The 20,784-nt window shown below is 33.7% G+C and overlaps 1 long non-coding RNA gene across 2 annotated transcripts; it reads left to right on the forward strand.

The window, feature by feature from the left end:
* Nucleotides 1-2,134: 2,134 nt before the first annotated feature.
* LOC144365183 (uncharacterized) lies at nucleotides 2,135-20,338 on the forward strand. Of its 2 annotated transcripts, XR_013423469.1 has the most exons (4): nucleotides 2,135-8,117; nucleotides 8,636-8,712; nucleotides 18,531-18,647; nucleotides 19,847-20,338. It is a non-coding gene; the product is annotated as an uncharacterized LOC144365183 (long non-coding RNA). The 2 variants fall into 2 exon arrangements; XR_013423468.1 differs by having other exon boundaries at nucleotides 2,141-8,712.
* Nucleotides 20,339-20,784: the final 446 nt, after the last annotated feature.

Below are 20,784 nucleotides of genomic sequence, written 5' to 3' on the forward strand. Positions count from 1 at the left end.
GTAAATTAATTCAATTTTTCCAGGCTCTTAGCACATGCTCATGCTGCTTCTTTAATTCTAAGGTTTCTCTGTTCTACGTCTGTACTCTGTTGCAATTATTCCACCCAAGTACATTTATTGAGTGTCTATAGTAGGCACTATTACAGTTCTTGAACACTCTTGTAGCCCAGGAATTGCAGAGCACAAGCCATCTCGATATTGGTCTTACTTAGCCATAGAAGGGAACAAAAGTACCAGTGCTGAGATGTATGGACCCAACACTGTTCTTTATGTTGTGCTTTACTGGTATACTTTTTTATATGATTTCTGGCTGGGCCCATTTTCTTCTAGTAATATCATCCTTTTTACTAAAAACCCTAATCTTCCTCAATTATTTTAAGATATTGAAGACAAAATCCCAGAAGTCTTGCTTACTTGTTCTATTTATTTTTCCCCCTGGCAGATAACTCCCCTGAGGCAGAAAGCCATGAGGGCTGTTATGCCAAGAAATATGGAGAAAGGAAGAGATGAAAATGTGGTAAGGCAGGGGGAAAATAAAGCTTTACAAATTATATCTGAAAATATTATCCAGCAACATCAGTCTGGGGATGGTCAGTAAAGATTATATTTTATCTGATAACTGAAATATAAGTCCCTAGACTCAAAATAGTTTAAGGCAGATGAAAAATATTTGTTTGAGAATCCATAGCTCGAAAAGATAGTTTATGCTTTCAGCTGAAAGGTTTTCCACATAAGCATTGCTTAAATTCAAGAGGAGGCAAAGAGTTAGGGAGGAAGAAAAATAAGATAGGCAAGATAAAAAGGCTATTACTTCTATCAGATCACAATAAGCAGACACAGTTTTATTTTAAGGGCAATGGGAATTTCTGAAAATGTTTAAAGCAAGGAAAAGAAAAGGATTATTTGCACTTTAAAAGTCTCATTCATTTATTTGCACTTTAAAAGGAAAAATCTTTTTATTCAAAACATGAGGAAAATTCTCAAGTCTCTCACTTTTAAATACTTCATCACCCCACAGCTTTTATTAGCCTAGTATTCTTTCCACAGTCCTATATTTTTTAAGAACATATATTGCAATTAAACCATGAAAATTAAGTGTTATAGAATAATATTTTTGGCTTTCATAACAAAATCCATGCATGGTTAATTCTGACCAGATTTTATTCCATGCAGAACAAAAAATCTTTTATTCATTTAACATAAATATAAAAAAAGTATAGTAATTAATTATAGATTCATTAAATTTAACTTATGCACAACTTTAATAATGAATTTTCTTGCTATACTTATGAAAAACTTTTTAAAAAGAACATTGTAAACAATAGTTTTCCTCCATTCCAATTGGAATAGTCCCCCTATATGAAAGCATGTGTATATTTGCATTTACAATATCATGCATAATTTAAGTTTCCTGGCTCTTATTTTGTTTTGAGTAAAGTTTGTCTGTAACCATTCAGTTACTGCTCCTGAGTATTAAATTATAAACACAAGATTAAATGTAAGTGCAATTCCTCCAAAACAATATTTTAGCGATTGATCATTTTTTCTTGATTTTCCATTTGGGGAGCCTGAGGAACAGGTTCCAGATATTTGAAAATTTCTACAAATCCTGAAGTCTGTAAGTTATTGTATTTCTTCACAACTGTTAAATTTCTAATCTCCTAAAACTCCTTTGTGTAGCACCCACACCTCTCTGCTTAGGTACCCCACTGATATTCTTGGAAAATGCCAGCCACTCTCCTGGTTAGGGGCCTATGACCTTGGGGTTCCTGTCTGTGTGCAATACCTTCCTTCACCTGCCCACAGAGCTTGCTTCTTGACTTTCCCCACCACTTTCAAAAGCTGCTTTCCCCCAAAGACATCTTTTAACCCCCTTTTGGGAAATGAAGCAACAATCTGTGTGTCACACTGCTGTCATATTTACCCCCTTTTCTTGCTTGTCTTTTGAGTAGTGATCACGTTTAAATATGCTACATCATATCCCTGTTTATTTTACGTTTTATCCATCCCCATTAAAATGTAAATCTTGAAGACATGAAAAAAATTCCTCTGTTCATTGCTGTATTTTCAGGACTTAGAGAAATACATGAAATATTGGTTGAAAAAAATGAATCAATGAACTACTACATGTTTCAAGACTCCTATTTCTGTATGATCTATCATACTTAGCTTTATATTTACCTTGAATATATAAGCAAACAAATTATACTTACTTACCATCATTTCATAACATCCGCATATTTTCTGAGAGAGAGAAATATATTCAATAATGTAAGAATGAGAGATAATATATATGATTATGAGAAGCACATAATTCATGGTTAGTACTCAAGAACATACACCTGCTTACTTGTATATGTTTGGTGTGTGCATGTGCTAAAAGGACTAAATTATTGCTTGATAAAGACTTTTCATTGTTTCCCATAGGTAATGTTAGATCATTAAAATAGAAGAACAAATAATTTTTTGATTCAATGAACAATCAAACATATATTATTATTTAATTCCCAAAACAGACCCAAATGCACACCAATACATACACACCAATACATACACACCAATACAATGATGTTATATACTTAATGCTCGCTTTTCTAAAATATGTAAAGAAAATCTGATAATCTCTATTTTTGCATAGTGTTGGAATCATTTACATTTAATCATAATGAGGATGATTATACCTATCATCATCTTGAGTATTTTTATTTGTTCTATCTCTTATTTATTTTCTTTTTCTTTTGTACAGTCTTCTCCAGTGCAATTGATAAATATTCCATTTTATATTCTATATTGTTTTAATTTTTAGTTGTTGTCTGAGCATTTACAATGCACATGTGAATGTAATGAGAGTATACACTCCATTAAGAATATACTGCTTTGTATCTAGTATCAGCATTTGTGTTGTCAATCTTCCTTCCCATAGGTTTTTTTTGTTGTTGTTGTTTTTTGTTTTCAGGAAGCAGGTTTATTGTCTGCAGCCTGCCCATCTGGACTGTGGGTCATGACTGAAAGAGTCTCTGGACCTCGAGTCTGGAAATTCTTTGAACTTTTTTTAAATTCCTTTTTTCTTAATTTTTAAAGCATCAAAACTTAAAAAAATTATGCTCTATAAGTTTTGATGTTTTTGTGATAGTCTTAAGTTTTTACCTGTCTTATAAATAAGCAATGAAGGTAATTTAGTAGTTTTCTTTTATGTTAAAAGTACAAACATTTTGTACCAGTTTGTTGCTCTGTGATCTCTTTTCTCCAGTGGGTTAATATGGTTGTGAATTTACACTGAGCTTAGCTACCCTCAAAATTCTTTCTAAGAACTGGAGTGATGTTTTATTGAGATCTCTACAATGCAAACTGGAAACTGGAAGGATTTTAAAAATTTAAGGACATAATCATCCTTAGAGTAAAAGGAAAAACTAAATCCACGATTTTATAGTGTTCCTCTTTTCCAAATTAATGAAATCTACACAACAGTGATTTACATGATTTCATAACAATTAAAGGAGCATCTCAACAGCTGAAAATTTTTAAACAATTTTTAGAATTTACAAAGTGGGTTGGTGGACTATTTATTGATAAATCAAAAGCAGATAAAGTAACAGCCTACATGGATACCTGGAGGGTGTGAAGAACAAGCTGAGAAGCCTTTTGGAACCCAAGGGACTGGTCTTAGAGACAGCAGGTTTATCAGAAGGAAGGACTAAGAGGTGGAGGCAGAAATCAGAAATACTAACTGAAAACTTGAATGCCATTTACATAACAGTAAATTATGCATTCACACTTCCCACCTCTGCCTTTATTTAGAGATTACAGGGCAGCTAGGAATTTGCCTACCACAAGAAAAAAAATACTATGCTTTTCTGAAGTATTATATAATCTCTCTGGGGAAAGAGTGAACAGTTAGGATGGGTGTCACTAATTTAAGAATAGCCATTCTTGTTCAGCATTTGGATAAGCCCTTGTATAGGACTTGGTTCCTCTTGTGTCCAGTGTAAAAAAGAACCTCCCATAACCACGTTCTACTAATTATTTTTTTAATTAACTTAAAGGAGTATTTTTCTCTACATACTACACTCCAGTAATTTTCTAAGGTGCAATTTCATGAAAAGAGTAAACGTTTACAAGTTATTTGAAAAAAAGCCAGAAATTAAAAGGTAAATTATTGAAAAGGTGAAAAGATTGACATAATTTTTTAATTAGGTGGGAGTAGAAAGTAGGTAATGTTTTAAATATAATGTCTCCAAATATTTGTTGAAAAATTCACAGAGATCTTAGATACATAGTGAAAAGAATTACATGAAAATGGAATAATGTGAAAAGGAGATTTTGGAAACATAAGAACATGATTTCCCATATTAAAATGTAATAATTGATTTAGTGGACAACATTTTGTATAGTATCCCAAAATATGTAAAAATAAAAATCACACAAAATATCTGTATAAAGTACCAGGGACAGGCACTTTATCCAAAATAAGAAAGAGTTAGAATAAAATCAAAACAAAATACAAATATTACTTCAATAGTTTCAAGCTTCTTGTTTCCAGTTGTATTGTTTCCATTGAAATATATATTTCCTTCCATTAAAGGTGCTATCACAGTACACACACACACACACACACACACAAATATATATGTATTATAACATACACACCCTTTTCTCTTAAATCTATCAATTCTTCTTTGTAGACATTTTTATGCAGTCAGAGAAAGTCTATAGTGTGCAGATTGATGCACCACTTAGTTGTTCCTAGGGGGAGTGCATGGTTACATTAGCGAATGATTCTTTATAGGATGATGAACTGGAGATCCCTGCATCTCATCTTGGTATGATTTAGATGTGAGATGTCCTCCAAGAGCTCATATGTGAGACAATGCAAAATAGTTCAGAGGTGAAATGATTGGAATATCAGAGTTTTTACTTAACCAATGCATTAATCCAGTTGAATGCATTAAGTGGGTGGTAATTGAGGTACATAGGTAGGTAGGGTGTGGCTGGAGAAGGTAGGTAAGTGGGGCACTCTTTGCGGGTATATATTTGGCTCTGGTAAAGGAACAAGCATGAAGCAATTGGCATGTCCTGAGCTGCTTTCCTCCACATGATGTTCTGCCTCATCTCAGGTTGGAATAACAGAGCTGGCTATCTATGGAATGAGACTTCTGAAACCATGAGCCAAATAAACTTTTCCTTCTCTAAAATTGTTTTTATCGTTTTTTTTTATCACAGTGACAAAAAAAGCTAAAACAGTGTCCTACTAGCCAACACGAGAGACCGACTGACTGTATTGATGGCATGATCTATACTTTTTGAAAGTATCTGCCTACTGCAAGGATAAATTACTACTATACAGTTATTTAAAATTAAGTGCATTGTTAGAGACTTCTTCTTCTCACCTCTGAAATGAGGACATAATAGTCTCTATCTTATTTTTATGGTAGAAATTAAATGAAATGAAACATGTAAAGCTGTAGTGCACAGCCTGACATACAGTGTTGGATAGACATCATGAATGCTATTCTTGTAATATCAGTAGTTCTCTGCACACAACCCCAAAAGTAAAAAAAATATATATATATGGTTGCACATAAAAAGCATTTTATACAAATTCAAGAAAATGTAGTTCAAATGTTACTTGTCTAAAAATGTGACCTTAAAAAAAAGTCATTAACCAATGTAGATTAAGTTGGGATATGGCTGTGTTGCCTAATGTGTTTTTCAGCTTACAAATTTTTATTGGATTTCAATATTGCTTCTATTTCAGTAAAACCATTTCTTCCTTTATATTGAGGAATACAATTAATTTCTCCTCTAATTGAATCTAGTACCAGGAGCATTCCACTAGTGAGCTGCCAGAGTTCATAGTTCTCAGCATTGCCTGCTGTCAGTGACAGGTTGTTTCCAAAGAACTGATAGTCATTTAACCCAGGAAGGGAAGGCCAGGGTATGAGACCTGGCAGCCAAAATAACTGGCATTTTCAATAAAAGTGTATGCCCTACAGGGAACAGATTAATTGAGCTTACTCTTCCTTCTTTTTTTTCAATCTCTGATAACCAAGACTGAGAGTGCTGAAATATCCTCTATTTCAGATGAGAGATAGAAAACAGAACGTTTGAAAGACAGATTTTTTTTTAACTCTATCAGAATGGTGTCAAATCTACTTGACTTTAGCACACTTCAAGTTTGTGATCTTCCTGTGGAAATTATCTTTCCATAGCAAAAGTATGAAATACCCAGTAATTCTAAGACTTACTAAATATGTAAAATTATCCTCCTTGTTCAATTAACATGGTGTTAGATATCCTGTTGAATAGGATATGAATAGGATATATCTGATATGTGTTTGTGAGACCAAGTGGGGATGCTTAATAGATATTTGGCCATAGAAAACTGGAATTCAAGAAAACTGTCAAGGCTGAGGGTAAACATTTGGTGATCATTATACAGGTGGTATGATAATAGTGACAATCATTGAGGCTAGCCAAGAGAGTTTGTAGTGGAAATAAAAATCTAATTGGAGTATATTAGTTTGTTCTTTTAACCAATATTAATTCAGGAATATCTGTGTTGAGCAAGCATCAGGATTTTTGAGGGACGATAGAATTTTTTTGTTTTGTTTTGTTTTTGCTAAGTGATTGGGCGCCTTGCCAAGTTTCAGAGGATGGATTTTAACTTGTGATTCTCCTGCCTCAATCTCCCAAGCCACTTGCCCCACTGTGTCAGGCAGAATTCTTCTTCTTCTTTTTTTTTAAAGAGAGAGAGAGAGAAAGAGAGAGAGAGAGAGAGAGAGAGAGAGAGAGAGAATTTTTAATATTTATTTTTTAGTTTTTCGGCGGACACAACATCTTTGTTTGTATGTGGTGCTGAGGATCAAACCTGGGCTGCACCCATGCCAGGCGAGCGTGCTACCGCTTGAGCCACATCCCCAGCCCAAGAATTCTTTTTTTAATTGGAAAAGAGAGACAAGAATTTCAACCTTATTTGGGTTACCACCCAGTGGTAATAAATGGTCAATAAATAAAATGAGTTAGAAAAATAGAAGAGTTTCAGCTATATAAAACCAAAAAAAAAAAAGGGAAGGAAATAATAGGTTTTAGAGGGAGGTTTCAATCTTAGATGGTAGGATTGTGTTAGCTTTCTGTTGCTGCCTTAACAATTTAATGGATTAAAACAACAATTTATTGTCTTATAGTTATTCAGACCATTAAGTCTGACACAGATGTCACCAGGTAAACAAGGTGTTGCCTGGCTGGGCTCTTTCTGAGGGCTCTAGAACACAATGGATTCCTCTGCCTTTTCCATCTTCTACAGGGGTACCCCCACTCATTCATTGGCTCACAGTCCCTTTCCTCCATCACCAAAGCCAGGTTTCCCAGTTCATCCTGCAATCTATCTGGTTCCTCTCTTACACTGAATTTAGTCAACAAAATTTCCCATGTTTTAAGGATTCAAGGGATTAGAGTTGCCTCCCAGATAATACAGGATAATCTCCCCCTCTCAAGTCTGTTTTCTAAATCATATCTGCAAGGTCTTTTTGTCATGCAGGTAACCTATTTTCAGGCTATGGAAACCAGAGCATGAACACTCTTGATATGTCTTTATTCTGCCAGCCACAGCGGCCAAGGAAAATCTCGGTCAGAAAAGTGATTTTAAGTGCACACCTCACATAGTTAAGGGAAAGCTTTAACAATTTCTGAGACAAGCATATCAGAGCACAAATGCAGACTGAATCAGGCAATATTTATATTTGGAGCAATAGAGGTGAATAGAGTAAGTGGAGTAAAGGAAGGCAAAGTGGTTTTGGTAGGAGCTGTTGGTAGAAAGGTGACAGAGACTAGAAGATGAAGGACCTGGGAGGACATTGTCCTGCCTAAATTAAATGAAGAGTCTTTGGAGGATTTTGAGCAGAGTATTTACAAAATGTAAACCTACATGTTAATAAGGGAACATTGACTCTGGTATTTGGAATTGATTGAACATGGACCAGAAGAGAAACTTGGAGACCACTCAAGGCCACTGTGACTTGGACAAAGTGAGTGACGTTGGCGAATACAAGAGATGGTCGCAAATTAGAGATGCATTTTTTAAAACAGATGCAGCAAACTACTAATAGATGGATTGACAGGTAAGAAACAAAGTTTCTACTTGAGAAAATATAAAGCTAATTATAGAAATAGTAAAACTGGCTGCTAGTATTTAATTGTTCACCCTCATTGTAGAGTCTCAGCATTTCAAATATATTTTACTTCTCTGCCTTCTTGAAGTGTGTTCTTTTGACTTCTGTGACACCTCGTTCTTACAATTTGCTTTCTAACTTACCACCTAACTTTTTGCAATTTTGACTCTTTCCTTTGGATTTAATATCTGAACACTGGAGGCATTGGGTCTGGGCTCCACTCTTCTTTACCAATCTCCTAACTGGAAAAGATTTTATCCTCCTCTGTGCAATTAAATTTCAAAGTCTTTCATTTTATATTTGAGATTTGACCATGGTTTCATATTCCTATAGCTAACTTATTACTTGATGGTTGTACTTTCATATGTAAAAGACATTTCAAAATTAACATGTCCTGAGAAAAATCCCCTGAATGGCCTCATCTTTGAAATCTGAATCCTTCTCTGTCTCTATTTATGAATTCATAGGTTAGTTGCTGGGTGCTGAAGATTGTGAACCATCTTCCTCACCAGTCTTATTCCTTCTGGTCAACTTTCCTCTCATTGTAAGTAGGGTATAATTTTACAGGATCTGTTTAAAATGAATCAGTGAATTTTCACTGAATTTGAAATGCAATGCAAATCTCATTCTATGACACATTACACATCCTATATGACCCATACTTTACCTCTTTCTTTGCCTTCCTATATCCTCCAAGGTTATGGAGAGTACCAAAAAGTACTCTCTGCTATATCAAATATATAAGGCAACCTGTAGAGCAGTATGTGCCTCTGTTCTCTTCTTATGTTTCACGCAGACCCTCTAGGCTAACGCCTCCAAATCCTCTTCTGTTTGCCACTATTCATTAGCTGTCTCCTGAATTTCTTAGGTTTGTAGGCTTTTCAAATTTTGTCTGACCAGATCTTACACTTCCCCTAATAGTCTAGGCTGTGACCTGAACCTTTCAAATCTGAAGGCTAATATCTAGTTCATCTGACAAATACTCTCACCATGCAAACATGATATGTAAGGTGATAGATATGCTAATTAGCCTGATTTGAACATTCACCAATGCGCACATGATATTAAACTTCACATTGTACACCACAAATATCTACCTGTATATAGATATATATTTACTTATCAACTAAAAATAAAAATAAATTTATAAAAAAGAAATTGCTTCCATTGCTGTCAAAGAGTTCTTGAGGTTTTTCATAGCATGCTTAAGTCTAGGGAAAATCTGTCCCGACCTTTTATCTCTTCCGGTACAAGGTCTTCAAGCCTGTCAGAATCAGACACCTTGTATAACATTCCTTATAATTATCATTGCTTCTATACTAATGAAGTGCAGGCACCTTCCAACTCCTTACCTTGCATCTGAACTTCTTCCTAATTAAATTTTGCTGAAAGCCTTAGTAAATATCATAACAGCACATGCCAGGAATTATTACTCACCCCAATTACCCACAAAAAATATATCTCTGTTAACTTCAAATTCGTGAGAAGTAGAAACCTGAAGTCTCATTCGGAGGATTTGTTTAAAGGGTCGCTGATTTTCCCAATTATTTTATTGCAAATTTTCTTTACAACCTCGCCAGATGTACAGCTTTTATGATAAGGCATGAGACAACACAGTAAACCACAGTGCTAAGCTAAACCCTAGAGCCCCAGGCCCCACACTGTCTATGAACCCATACTGTATTCTTAAATGAAGAATAACATTATCATTTAGAAATGAAGGATATTTAAGAAAATCACTGTGCATATTGTCATATCCACAGACACGCACACAACTTTTTATGAGGATATTCTGGTTTTAAAGCATTTTTGTCTTTTATAGTACCTTTTCATAGTTAAACCTGTCAAAAAAAAAATGAAGAGAGACTCTATGTGACTCAATTTTCAGATTAGTGTTAAAAATTAACAAGATGAGACTGGGTATGCTGGTACACAACTATAATCCCAGCTACATGTGATACTAAGTCAGAAGGATCCCAAGTTTGAGGCCAGCCCGGGCAACTTAGTGAGAACTTATTTAAAAATAAAAAAATAGAAAGTGGATGTGACTCAGTGGTAGAGCACTTCTGAATTCAATCCCCAGTACCAAATAAATAATTTTATAAGTAAATAAATAATAAAAAGATGATAATATTACATTTCCTAAAATTCACTGTCTTTGAAAAAACTCTTAAAGATGATTTACACTTTAACTCATAGAGTATAAATATTGACAAAGGATAATAACTATTCAAGAAAAGTATTAAAAATTTTAAAAGGACTTTAAAGTGTATATTTACCATCTCTGGTTCTTTAATCTTTGGCTTCATAAGATAGAAATTCCACACCATTATTTCCAATATTATTTCATTCTTTAGAAAACATACAGTAATGATTTTGACTATGGAAATGTATGTGTGTGTGTGTGTGTGTGTGTGTGTGTGTGTATCTCATAGATAGAGAAGAAAATATATACATACACATATAAAGTGAAACATATATTTATATATATATATATGCTACATTAAATTATATAGTTGAAATAATGTAAAGAACTGACTCAGAGAAAAGCAAAATACAAAGTCAAATAACTCTAATTAAATGGGTGTAAAGAGCTCTAGACAACACTCAATCATAAGTCTGCTGATCACTGCAATGTCTCAAAAACAGTAACTTAGCTATGGTTGAAAGTTAATTAATGTAGTAAAACTTAGTTTATATTGATTGAGGTAAAACTGGGATATGAGAAAATATACTTCTTTTAGGGAATGTTTCTTTTAAAACCCTTACATTTTTATTGGTGCATTATCATTGTACATAATGGTGGGATGTGTTGTTCCATATTCATACATGCACACAGCATAATATAATTTGTCCAGTATCACTCTCCAGCATTTCCCCTTGACCCTCTGTGCTCCCTTTCCTCTATTCTACTGATCTAAGTTTTACTAATTTCTTTTCATGAGATATGCCCTGCCACCTTTCTTTCCATTTTTCTCTCTAGTTTATACATATGAAAGAAAACACAGGAACCTTGACATTCTGAATTTCACTTATTTTGCTTACCATAATGGTATCAAGTTCTAACCATTTTCCTGTAAATCACAGAATTTATTTTTTCTTTATGAATAAATAAAACTTCATTATATATGGGTATACCACATTTTCATCCATAATGCATACTTACATTTACCCATTCATCCATAATGTATACTTACACTGGTATTTGGCTATTGTGAATTATGTTGCTATTAATGGGGATACTCATGTGTCATTTTACTATGCTAACTTTAATTCTTTAGGATAATTACTTAATAGAGGTATAGCTGGGTCTTGTAGTGTTACAGTCCTATTCTTTTGAAGAAGCTCCATATAGATTTCTATAATAGTTGTACTAATTTGCAATCCCACCACCAGTGTAAAAGTGTTCTTTTTTCCCACATCCTCTCCAGTATTTATTATCTCTATTCTTGATGACTGCCATTCTGACGAGAGAGAGATGAAACATCAGTGTAGTTCTAATTTACATTCCCCTAATTACTAATCATGTTGAACATTTTTTTCACGTTTGTGATCCATTTATAGTTCTTCTGAGAAGTATCTGTTTAATTCAATGGCCCATTTATTAATTGGACTATTTCACTTTTTGTTGTCAGGTGTTTTAGTTCTTTATATATTCTAGATATCAATCCTCTGACAAAAGAGTAACTAGGAATATTTTTCTTCCATTCTATGAGTTCTTTCTTTATCTTTATAATTGTTTCTTTTGCTGTGCAGAAGCCTTTTAATGTAATGTCATCCCATTTATTAAATCTTGGTAATATTTTCTGAAATTTAGAGGTCCAATTGAAAAAGTTGTTACCTATGCCTATGTTGTTTTCTAGGAATTGCACAGTTTCTGGTTTAATTCTTAGTTTTGATACATTTTATTTGATTTTGGTGGAGAGTGTGAGATAAAAGTCTAATCTCATTCTTATACACAGGGATAACAAATTTTCCCAGTACTATTTACTAAAAAGGCTGACTTTTCTCCAATATATGGCTTTGCCATGTTTGTCAAGGATCAGATGACTGTAGATAAGTGGGGTTATCTTTGTGTTTCTCTTCTGTGCCACTGGTCTATGTGTCTGTTTTTATTCCAACACCATGCAGTTTTTGTTACTATAGATCTATAGTATAATTTGAAGACAGATATTGTGATGCTTCCAACATTGCTCTCATGACTTAGAATTGCTTTGGCTATTCTGGTTCTTTCATTCTTCCAAGTGAATTTTAGTTTTGTTTTTTTTTTTTCCTATTTGTGTCAAGGACATCATTGGTGTTTTGATAGGGATTGCATTGAATCTAAACACAGTTTTTGGTATTATGGCCATTTTAACAAGATAGATTCTGCCTATCTATGAACATGAAAGATCTTTTCAGCTTCTTGTGTCTTCTTCAGTTTCTTTCTTTAATGTTGTTTAACTTTCATTGTGGAGGTCTTCCACATCATTGGTTAGAATTATTCTTATTTTTTTGAGGCTATTGTGAGTATGATTATTTCAGTGATTTTTTTCCCAGCTGATTCATTCTTGGTATGTTGGAAAGCCGGTGATTTCTGTATGTTGATTTTGTAGCCTGCTACATTGCTGAATTTGTTTATTTACTCTAGAAGTCTTTTGGTGGAGATTTTTTGGTGTTCTAAATATGGGATCATATCATCTGCAAACAATGATAATTTGACTTCTTCCTTTCTTATTTTTTATTTCTTTTATTTCCTTCTCTTGCCTAATTACTCTGGCATGGCTTTGTCTTATTTCAAAATGTAAACAAAATGTTTTCAGTGTTTCCTTATTTATTATGAGGTTAACTTTGGGATTTTCATATATAGCCTTCATGACGTTGAGAAAGTTTCCTTCTAATCCTAGTTTCTTCTGTGTTTTCACTATGAATGGGTACCTGATTTTGTCAAAGGATTTTTCTGCATGTATTTTTTTATTATTTTATTTTTTTATTAGTTGTTCAAAACATTACATACCTCTTGACATATCATATTTCATACTTTTGATTCAAGTGGGTTATGAACTCCCATTTTTCCCCCATATACAGATTGCAGAATCACATGGGTTACACATCCATGTTTTCACATACTAATGTCTGTTGTATTCTGCTGTCTTTCCTATCCTCTACTATTCCCCTCCCCTCCCCTCCCTTCGCATCTTCTCTCTCTACCCCATCTATTGTACTTCATTTCTCTCCCTTGTTTTCCCCCCTTTTCCCTTCAGCTCCTCTTATATGTAATTTTGCATAATGATGTATTTTTAATAATGTTTTGCATCTCTGAGTTTATGTGAAATGGACTCATATTTATACATTTGTTTTAGTAATTTTTTTTCACTGCTTTGACCAAAAGATATGACAAGAGCAATTTTTTAAAAAGTAAAGTTTATTTGGGGGCTCACAGTTTCAGAAGTCGCAATCCACAGATGGTGGAATTCATTGTTCTGGGGCTAAGGTGTGGCAGAAGAGAGTGGTGGAAGAAAATTCTCAGAACAAGGATCCGGGAAGCAGAGAAAAAGAGCTCCACTTTTGAGGGACAAAATGCATATCCCAAAGGCATGACCTGATGACCCCCCCCTCCTTCAGTCACACTCTAACTGCCTACAGTTAGTACCCTGTTAATTCCTATCAGGAGATTAATGCACTGATTAGGTTAAGGCTCTCAATAACCCAATCTTTTCACCTCTAAACTTTTTTGCATTGCTTCGCACATGAACTTTTGGGGGACACCTAATATCTAAACCATATCAACAGGTTTATGTTATACTATACATAAAATAAACTACATATTATATATAAACATTGTCTATTAAATATGTATATGTAAATAAATACATGCAAAACTTAGCTACTAGAGGCAATTTGAGCTTCAGTAGCTCAAATTGTTTTATCTTTGTATCTTCTGATAAATACATTTATATTACTGAGAATACACACTCTGCCATTCAACAAACATTTTTTACCTTCCTAATATTTGAAATATAACAAGTTAGGTGTATTGCATTCAGTTGTGAAATAAGAAGTTTGTATTAGAGAAAATTCTGAGCCAATTCTGCCCTTTTAATATTCTATTCTTTCTTTCTTTTTTGGGGGGGGCAGTATTAGGGATTGAACTCAGGGGCACTAAGCCACTGAGTCACATCCCCAGCTTTATTTTGTATTTTATTTAGTGACAGGGTCTCACTGAGTTGCTTGGCGCCTCACCATTGTTGAGGCTGGCTTTGAACTCAAAGTCCTCCTTTCTCAAACTCTGGAGCCACTGGGATTACAGGTATATGCCATCACACCCACCCATATCCTATTATTTCTTACATGAATAAATGCATACACACACACACACACACACACACACACACACACATGCATGCATACACACATACACCCACAGACAATCTGTCTCTGAGTAGTGATGCGGGATTTTGAAATTAGATAGCTTCTATATAGTACTTGTTTACAACCATAGATGTATACAACATAGAAATAATTCATTTGTGAATTGGTATATATTCATATCTTGTATTAAATACGAGTCTGGATTGTAGAAACATGACAAATATATTGACTTCGTATTATGACTAGTTTTAAATATCCCAAAAGTTAAAATAAATTATATTTATAACACACAAATTTGTAAAATGCATTCATACTTCAAATTCAGGAATCATTGCCTTTTTTAAAGAAACTTGGAGTCATTTTGCTTTTTGAGAAACTTTAAAACCACTTCCCTAAGTGTCAACTTTAATTTCCTATGATTCATCCTTGACAGACCGTGTACTTAAACCAATGAGTCTTAGTTCTTTTTTTTTAATTGTTGGCAGCTAAAATTTCATATTACTCATACCCTTGTAAATAAAATTTGCACTGTGATCCTGACAGATATTTTTGTATTAATTGAAGATTTTGTTAACATGCTGACCAAATGCTGAAGATGTGGATGATTGCACCAATCCATATCCAAATGTGATATGATGATGAAGCAGGTAGCTCTGTTACAAAGATCACCTTTGAATGGTTATGGAGAAAAGATAAAATGAGAATTTAAAGTGATGAACAAGTATTAATCAAGATATGTATGACTGATTTGTGAAGAGGTTACAAATATGATGCTATGAGTATAGAAATAAGGAATGTGGTACAAATTAACCATTAACTAATTCAAAGTTTAAAAGATTGTCAAAAGACAAATATTGACCTGAATAATGCAAAAGAGGTTTTAAAGTGTCTAATGCATTTGATAGTAAAAGGGCCACTTTACAAGTAAATTAATTTCCGCATGCACACAAGAACTGGAGAGTTCACGGAGATAGTACATTTTTGAAAGTACCAGTGTTAAATTAGCTCCGAAAAATGACTAAAATGACTAATTTATACTCCGAAAGTACAACTTAACAGTGCTGAAATTCAGGCACACATACTATATACATAAATAATCATTACACTGAGGTGATTGGATGATATATTTTTATTTGCTATATCTGACAGTGACTTCATTTAACAGCACAAACATAAACATAAAGGCCTGACTTACATTTTTATTTCTTATTATGTTTCAGGCAACATTTGAACATACATCACTCCTTTAATCCTTTCAACATTCATATCAAGTAACCACTCTAAGTGTTTCCAGTTTACAGAAAAGGCAAGTAACAAACAGATATGTTAAGTAATTCTTCCCCAGGGTGAGGATTTGAATCAAAGTAGTGTAATGCAGAGGATTCTGGAGATATCTATGTTTAGCTGCCCTTCCAAAATAATATCAGGACATTTTGATCAAAAAAAGAACCTGATGCTCAAATCACTAGTCATTTTAACTATTCACAAAAGACATTTCCTCTAAATACCTTAACTACTAAAATTTTGGAGATGAAGCAAAAGTAAACAAAATTTAAAGGCAAAAAAGAAACGTGGGGACAAGTGCATGGAGTACTGCATACATGGCATACTTTAAGGGCATCTGAGTGGCAGGCCACTCCCCTCGTGCTAGGCATGTGAGCAGCAGCCCGCTTTACCCCATAGGCACAGCCCTGGATGTGAGGCCCTGTGTTGCAGTCCCTACAATGCCAATTCCTCAATTGGTTGCTGCAAGAGCAGTTAGCAGAGATTGCATTAGTGGCTGCCTGTAATCTGCTTAGCTACTGCCTGAGTATATACATACATACATATATATATATATATATATATATATATATATATATATATACATGGTAACTGTACAATAAAATCAGACCTGCTTCCTGCTTGGCCTCCAGAGGTCTTGACTAGCAACTCCACAGCCACACTCTCCTCTACCCTGTTCTGTGGACCTCCTCGCTGGATGAGAGACAGCCCATGCAGAAACAATTGTAAATAATAATTGTGGGACAAAATTAAGCATGTAAATATCACAATTCTCAGATATTAATCTTAATCATAATCATAATGGATTAACTTTAGTTAATCCATTGTGCATTTGTCCTAATTTTAGAATATCCGTATATTAATTCATAACATAAAAACATGAATTTTTTCAAAATAGCTATATCTTATAATCAGGTAAAGAGTTGTGGATCTTGAGTATCACATTTGTGGTATCAAAAAAATGTTGATCACTTTTTTCTTTTTTTATTGTGTACAATCAGTACTGCTTCAATGTGTCCTTCACAAAATTCTGAGACTAATCCCACTATATGTCACACTGGAATGTCAGTTCACAGATAAAATGTCTAAAGAAATTATTAGCTAAAAAAAATTATAACCAAGTGGTTTACCTTATTAATATAAATTTTGCTAGGTTGGACTGTAAACTATATAATATACAATGAAAGCCTAATATTTATTTACAAGTATATGTGTGATATGAAAATAATATAGACATAAGCCTATGCAAACAGAGAAATATAAAAGGTAAATATATGATTTTATGTTTATAGATTTATTAAAATTGACATCATTACTCATATATTTGGGTAAATTAAATGACAATTCATGAACTTATTGAGAATTTTAGTTATTCTTACCATATTCCATATTGTATGTACATCAAGTTAATTGATTTCCTCAATAGGAACACATATTTTAGTGGAAAAAAAGAAAAAAATAAATTTATATCTATAAAGTATTTCATCCTAAAGTCAAGCAAGTATTATACAATGATCTTGCAATTAGCTGTTGGATATTTTTTTGAAAATCAGCATCTTATGTTTTTGCTAAAACATTATGTATAACATGAGTTATACAAGTGGGGTTCATTTTGACATACTTCACACATGCATATAATTTGATTTGCTCCATTACAATTCCCACTTCCTCTTTCTTTCCTCTTTTCCTGATCCCCTTCCTCAATAACTCTGGTCTCTCTTCAGTTTTCATGGGATTTTCTCCTTTTTTATTTCCTTATTTCTGTCTAGCTTTTGTAAATGAGAAAAAAAAATTGACCCTTGACTTTTTGTGTCTAACTTATCTCATTTAACATGATGTTCTTTATTTTCTTTCACTTACTAGTAAATATTGTAACTCCATTCCTCTTTATGGATGAATAAAACTCCATTATACATTTATACCACATTTTCTTTATCCATTCATCTGTTGAAAGGCACCTGGGATGGTTCCATAATTTGGTTGTTATGAATTGCAATACTATAAACATTGGGTATTAAGTTAGTGTAAACAAAAAATAATGTACATATTCATGTTATTTAACTATATTTTATCACTAAAATAATGAAATTTAATGACTATTATTACAACCACTTTTAAAATAGAAATACTGAGATTTAGAACATTTAAGCAAATTCACATTTTTATTGCTTATAGTAGTATGGTTACATTAACGATAGTAATATTAGTATCTTAAATAGGGCACTTTCATACAAACCTCTATTTTATGTCTTTAAGTTATTGTCATATAATTTTGAATCAAGTACTATAATTATTGTACATGGCTTACTTTTATTACAATATAATAATTTATATTATTATTATTACCATCTGACAGAGTAAAAGACTAAAAGAATGATTCAGAAAAATATGGCATTTTAATCTATATCTTTTGAACTATCACAAACTAACTGAAAAGTTCATTAAACTGCAATACCTGGTTATATCTAACAAAATAAATATAATAGAATATTAGGCATCTAAAAGAAAGATTTAGATAACTCTAAATCAAATATTTCCACAATCTACTTGTAAGAAATGATAAATAGTATGTAAGATTCCATTAATCCTATGGGAAAACACATATGTAAATATGTATATGGGTGTGTGCACACATACATGGAACATACATTGTTTTAATGGCATAATTCTTTACCCCTTCTCATATCTATTTCCTTTGGGATTTGATCTTGCATGTCCTTCATCAAGAGGAAGGACATAATCCCTCCTTGGCTGTCAGTTCCCCATCTACATGACTTGCTATGGCCAATGGAGAGCTCACTTTTGACAAATGAAAGGAAATGATCCGGCTCTTGTGCATTTCAGGTTGGTCTCTTTGTTCGATTTCTGTGCCCTGAAAATATTCCTGGAATAGTTCACTATTGGAAAAAAAATACATGAATGTGAATATTGACTTCCAGAATCCCACTCCACACCAGGCCATAACAGACCACTGGGGGAAAAAATGGTTCTGATATCTGTAAGAGAATGTGGCCAAGACCCACAGAGATTCCCAGCATACCCACAGGTCACTGATGTAGTGGTGGCAGTGGGGACTGAAAATGGAACAAAGCTCAATCATAGATTTTTTGCTAGGACTATAGGCTCAAGCACTAAATAATTACCAATTTTTTTGCCCTTTTTTGTTTTGTTTTTAGATTTTTGTTCTGTTCTCTTTTGCAAGAGTATTGCGGCTGTAACAAAGTAGTACAGTGTGGTTTGAACACATGTGATAGGAAAAACATGTAAAAATAAGTATCTTCTTGCCATTATTGATCCTCTATTTTACATAAAATTTATTGCCCACATAAGGAGGCAAGTTTGGAGGATGAGTAAGTTAATAAAAAAGCCTGCAGTACTGTGCAAATGAATGTTTTGTTTGTTTGATTTTGGTACTGGGGATTGAACCCAGAGAAATTTAATAACTAAGCCACAACTTCAGCCCTTTTTTATTTTTTATTCTGAGACAGGATCTCACTGCTTAGGGTCTTGCTAAATTACTGAGGCTGGCCTCTAACTTGCAGTCCTGCCTCAACCTCCCAAATGGCTAAAATTTTAGGTGTCTGTCTCTGTGCTTGGCTCTAAATGGATATTTTAAAGATATTTTGGCTATGGAAATGTTTGTTGTGCAGAAATATTAAGGATTGTGTAAAGTATTTAAAATCACTATTCTTTGATAATTAAATACTGGGAGAGTTTCTCATAACATTCAAACTGCTCTTATATACTCCAATAAACACTTTTTGTCCAAATTTTAAAAAGATACCACAAAAGAAAAAAAAATCCTCCTGTGTAATATCATACAAGCTGTGTTATAAGATTCATGAAAAAAAATGTCATAAAATTACTGTTTTTAATCTCAGCATGGGGAGTGGTATGAACTGAATGCTATTTCCTAACAACTTGGGTGATTTTATTTGGAGTATAAAAGTAATTAAGTTTAAAGGAGGTAATAAAAGTGTGGTCAGAATTTGCTATAACCAGTGTCCTTCTAAGAAGAGCTTGTTCTCTGCTTCCATCTACAGAAGTCACAGAAAGCCCATGTGAATACAGTGAGAAGGAGGCTTCATGCAAGATTGGAAGAAAGCCCTGGCAGAGGACAACTCTCCCAGACCTTGATCTGGAACTTTTAGCTTCTCAAACTGTGAAAGCATAAATCGCTGTTGTTTAAGCTACCCAGTCTATGATATTTTGTTATGGCAGCTCAGGCAAGCTAATGTAGTAAATTACAGCTGATTTTATTTTTTTTGGTACTGGAAATTGAATTTAGGGGCACTTGACCACTGAGCCACATCCCCAGCCCTATTTGGTATTTTATTTAGAGACAGGGGCTCACTGAGTTGCTTAGCACCTTGCTGTTGCTGAGGTTGGCTTTGAACTCATGATCCTCCTGTCTCAGCTTCCTGAGCCACTGGGATTACAGGCATGCGCCACTGCACTCGGCGAGTGGATTTTAATTTTTAGAAATACTTTGTGATACTATTTGTAATTTTTAAATAAATAATATATGTAGAAAACATTTTGAACTCTTTCTTTTTTGACATTACTATTACTTAAAATAGATTAAAGCATACATAAATACTGAGCTTGCTTCCTTACAGATGTCATATTGATACAATGGTCTAATATATCAAAATAGATCTTTCAACATTTACATTTTTTGACAAAAGGATCTTGTTTACTGCCACCACTGTAAGTCCGTCCCCAAAGGTCCATTCTTTCCCTTGGTGACATGTGGGAACAGCCACTCTTACATGAAGACATCTATATCATCTCAATTTTGCCACCTTTGTGGTTTCTGAACATAGATGCGATTTCCCAAGACTGTACCCAGAGGTGAAGAACAATCTTGTTCTAAGACACACCTTCCCCAAATATTCTTAATGTTTTTCTGATATATATTTCTCCCAACCGCTCCTTGCATGCTGTGATTATTTTCCTCGGAACAAGCAAGGGTGAAAAA

This window comes from Ictidomys tridecemlineatus, chromosome 6 (assembly GCF_052094955.1).
Source record: "Ictidomys tridecemlineatus isolate mIctTri1 chromosome 6, mIctTri1.hap1, whole genome shotgun sequence".
In the NCBI taxonomy this organism is placed as follows: domain Eukaryota; kingdom Metazoa; phylum Chordata; class Mammalia; order Rodentia; family Sciuridae; genus Ictidomys; species Ictidomys tridecemlineatus.